The sequence below is a fragment of the Orycteropus afer genome, unplaced genomic scaffold, assembly GCF_000298275.1.
Source record: "Orycteropus afer afer isolate SDZICR_OR568_19922 unplaced genomic scaffold, OryAfe1.0 scaffold00056, whole genome shotgun sequence".
NCBI lineage: Eukaryota > Metazoa > Chordata > Mammalia > Tubulidentata > Orycteropodidae > Orycteropus > Orycteropus afer.
The window spans coordinates 161,490-166,438 of NW_006921643.1; positions in this window are offsets into that span (position 1 = coordinate 161,490).

A 4,949-nucleotide genomic window follows, 5' to 3' on the forward strand; every position below is an offset into this window, starting at 1 on the left:
CCCAAGGCTTCTCCTTATATACAGGAAGCAGACCACATCCCAAAGGCAGCTACTCAGCTGCTTGTGGTAGATCCCACCATGGAGTTGATTGCCAATCTCATCATGGGGAATAACTACCACCAGCTGCCCAGCCACTCAACCAGGCCCAGCCAAGTTGACATGCAAAAGTAACTACCACATTGGATTTTAAAATTCTTGGTTAGCCTAATGCATATCTTAAATACTCAACCATGATTATAGGAAAGTAATTTGCTGTTATACGTCCTTCAAATTCTTCTTCAGTCCTTAGCTCCCTATTTATCTCCCAGATTATCTGGAAACACACACAAACTTAGCAAATATTGATGTTTGTATTTTACAGAAACAACTTAAGAGAAATTGATCATTAGATTCACTGTGAATTGTTTAAATCTTTCACAATATGCAATCTTATCTCTAATGTATTTACAGAAACATTGATGAAGACTACTTTCTTTCTCTAGAATGTTTTAAAAAGAAACAGTTAAAAATAGAGATGCTAATATTTTTATCAAAAAACAAATAAATTTTTTTTCAAATAAGTTTCAGTGTGTACTAGTTTAATTTCCTGTGAAAATAATATAAATTGGCATATTAATTGTTTAAAGACCAAAAAGATGGTGTGTCATAAATTATGACTCAATATCTTCAATCAAAACAAGGCAAGAGCTGACTATGGAACAGAGTACTAATTGCTCATATGCAAGTTGAAGTTGAAGCTGAGGACAATTAAAACAAGTCCATGGAAGCCAAAATATGACCTTGATTATATCCCACCTGAATTTATAGACCATCTATCTGAAGAGTGGATTTGATACATTGAAACCAATGACTAGAAACTAGACTGGTTGTGGGATGACATCAAGAACATCATACAGGAAGAAAGCAAAAGGTCATTAAAAAGATAGGAAAGGAAGAAAAGACCTAAATGGGTGCCAGAAGAGGCTCTGAAACTTGCTCTTGAATGGAAGTAGCTAAAGTGAATGGAAGAAAGGACAAGATATAATAGCTAAACAAAAGATTTTGAAGAGCAGCTCAAGAAAACAAGGTCAATCATTATAACTAAAAGTGCAAAGACCTGGAGTTAGAAAACCAAAAGAGAAGAACATGGTTGGTGTTTCTCAAACTGAAAGAACTGAAGAAAAAATTCAAGCCTTGATTTGCAATATTGAAGGATTCTATGGTCAAAATATTGAATGATACAGGAAGCATCAAAAGAAGATGGAAGGAATACACAGAGTCATAGTACAAAAAAAGAAATGGTTGATATTCAACTATTTCAGGAGGTGTGATATGATCAAAAACCAATAGTATTGAAGGAAGAAGTTGAAACTGCATTGAAGGGATTGGCAAAACCATGGCTCCAGGAATTGATGGAATACCCATTGGGACGTTTCAACAAAAGGATACAGTACTGGAGGCACTTACCTGTCAATGCCAAGTAATTTGGAAGACAGGTATCTGGCCAACTGACTGGAAGAAATCCATATTTGTGCCCATTGCAAAGAAGTGATCCAAAGAAGGTGGAACTTATATTACAACATTGTTAATATCACACAAAAGTATAATTTTGCTGAACATAGTTAAAAAACATTTGCAGCAGTATAGTGACAGAGAACTTCCTGAGATGCAAGCTGGATTCAGAAGAGGAGATAGAATGAGAGATATAATTTCTGATGTTAGATGGATCTTGGCTGAAAGCAACGAATATCAGAAATATGTTTACTTGTGTTTTATTGTCTATGCAAAGGCATTCGACTGTTTGTTAATTTGTTATCCAAAACAGATTATGGGTAACTTTGCAAAGATTGGGAATCCCGGAACACTTAATTGTGCTCATTAGGAACCTGTGCATTGACCAGGAGGCTGTCGTTCAAACAGAACAAGGAGAAACTGCAGGGTTTAAAATCAGGAAGGGTATGTGTCAGGGTTGCATCTTTCCACCATACTTATTCAATCTGTATGCTGAGCAAATAATATGAGAAGCTGGACTATATGAAGAAGAACACAGCAGCAGGATTGGAGGAAGAGTCATTAACAATCTGTGATATGCAGATGACACAACCTTGCTTGCTGAAAGTGAAGACAACTTGAAGCCCTTACTGATGAAGATTAAAGACTACAGTCTGCAGTATGAATTATACCTCAACATAAAGAAAATGAAAAACCTCACAACTGGACCAATAAGCAGTATCATGATAAATGGAGAAAAGAGTGAAGTAGTCAAAGATTTCATTTCATTTGAATCCACAATCAACACAACATGGAAGCAGCAATCAAGAAATCAGATATTGTATTGCACTAGCCAAATCTGCTGCAAAAGACCTCTTTAAAGTATTGAAGAGCAAAGATGTCACTTTGAAGATTAAGGTGCACCTAACCCAAGCCATGGTATTTTCAAATGCTTCATGTACATGTGAAAGCTGGACAATGAATAAGGAACATTGAAGAAAAATTGAGGCCTTTGAATTGTGGGATTGGGGAAGAACACTGAAAATACCACGTGCACTGCCAGGAGAACAAACAAATCTGTTCTAGAAGAAGTGCAGCCAGAATGTTCCTTCTTGTTGTTGTTGTTGTTATGTGCCATCGGAATCGGCCCCGACTCATAGCGACCCCTCCTTGGGTTTCCGAGGCAGTATCACTACAGAAGTAGGATTGCCCAACCTTCCTTCTGAGGAGTGGCTGGTGGGTTTGAACCACCAGCCTTCCGGTTAGCAGTCAAGTGCTTTAGCCACTATGCTACCAGAGCTCCTAGAATATTCCTTGGAAATGAGAATAGCCAGACTTCGTCTCATTTACTTTGGTCATGTGGTCAGAAAGGACTATTCCCTAGAGAAAGATATGCTGGGTTAAGTAGGGAGTCAGTGAATAGGGGGAAGATCCTCAATGAGATGAATTGACTCAGTGGCTGCACGGATGGGCTCAAGCATAGCAAGGATTGTGAGGATGTGCAAGACCAGGCAGTGTTTCATTCTGTTGTACAGAGGATTGCTATTGTACAGAGGATTGTACAGAGCTGACTCAATGGCACCTAAAAACAACATTGAGAGGTAAAGAAATAGCTATGCTTTCAGAGCTACAAGTTATAAAAGCAATCTTATCACAAATAGTATTGCAGTGAAACAGAGCATCTAATTTAGCTAAGCATGCTCTGAGTGAATATTGTAAAATTCCTAAATGGTAGAGCTTATAGAAAACAAACTAAGAATCTTGATATATAGAATTCAAGCCACACATTATATCAGTTGAAATGCTTTTAAATGCAAGAAATTAACTCAACTCCAACTGATTTTAAAAATAAAAAAAAATAATTAACTTGAATTACAGGAAGTCAGCAGGTGAGGCAGGATTTGGGTTGGAGTCAGGGATTCAAGTATATCATTGCATTGTGGAGCCATGGTTTTTCCATCTAACTGCTCTACTATCCTCAGCATCAGCTTCATCATAAGAATGGTTCATCTCATGATCCTGTGATGACTGTTTGCTACAACTGGAGAAACAAGTTTTTTTTTCATATCTAATAGAGGAGAGAACTCTACCCAAGGCATGAATGTAACTCCTTCCTTTCTATCTTTATGTACCTTCTTTTGAAGCACACTTTTGAACCCAACAATAGTTGGCTTAGGGATTACGCATATAGGCCATTAATAGCCAGCTCGGGGCTTCTTGTAAACTTAGTGGCTTTTAGTTTGTTCACTTCTAGGCAATTCAGTGGATGCTTAAGTATCCAAAATCAGATATTATGTCTGCCACTGTGTCTTGATCATCTTCTGGCCTAAAGTTTAACTTCCCTACCTTGAGTCATTTCAAACCAATAGCTTATTTGGAAAAATAGCAAAAATATCCTAAATTCCCTGCTCCCTGTTTAGGTGTGAAGATAACCAACTATTCATCAGATGGTCATCTGACCATCTCCCTTAAACCAAGAGTGGTGGCAAGGAACAGGACAGGTTTAATTGGTTCAAGTGCTTCTCTGACCAAAGCAAGACACCAAGCTACTGATCTTTGCTGTCACCTAGGTTTAAATGGTGTTTCTTCCTTATACATTTGGTGAATTCACCTTTCAAGACTCTAATTCCTTCTTCAATAAATGTTACCTAAGCCTCAGTGCAAAGCTGATGTCTTTTACCTTCTTTGGATAAATCACTATATCCCTTCCAGCCTCTACAATAGCACCTTTGGAAATCACTTACCTATATTTTAGGATTTTTGACTTTCACAAGGTATTTGAAGACATTTCTATTATCTCCAGTGCCTAGACCAGTACCCAGTACAGAGGAAGAGGTTCTGGAAATATGTTTTGAAAGGAAGTGTGGAGAGAGTATGAGTTGATGTTAATGTGTGTAATCTACTCACTGCAGTCCAGTTGATCCCGACTCATAGAGGCCCTACCTTGGGTTTCCAAGGTGCTATAACTATGGATTCCAGGGACCTAAGAACAGGTAGCTAGGCCGGGACGCAGGGAGAGGGCAAAAAAGGCAAAGGGGCCTGGAACAGATTGAGGAACCAGCCATAGGGACCCAGGTGAAGAAAGGGAACCCAGGCCACGCCCCACAAGGAGCGAAGTGGGAAGGCAGGGAGAGGACAGAAAAGGCAAAGGGGACCAGAACAGATCGAGAATTCAACTGCAGGGAACCAGGTGAGGAGAGGGAACCCATGCCACCCCCCACAGGCAGCGAGGCAGGAAGCAGGGAGAGGACAGAAAAGGCAAAGTGGACTGGAACAGATTGAGGAGTTAGCTGCAGGGATCCAGGTAAGGGTGGTTGGAGGGATTTCCAACAGCTAAGGGAGACAAACTTGTCTGTCAGTTTGTCCTACTGTGGTGACGTGTTGCTTTGAGTTTTGAGGCTGTGCCACTGGTGTTTCAAACCCAGTGGGGAGCACCTGTTGCACAGGTGACAGCCCAGCTTGCAGACTGAGACAGACTA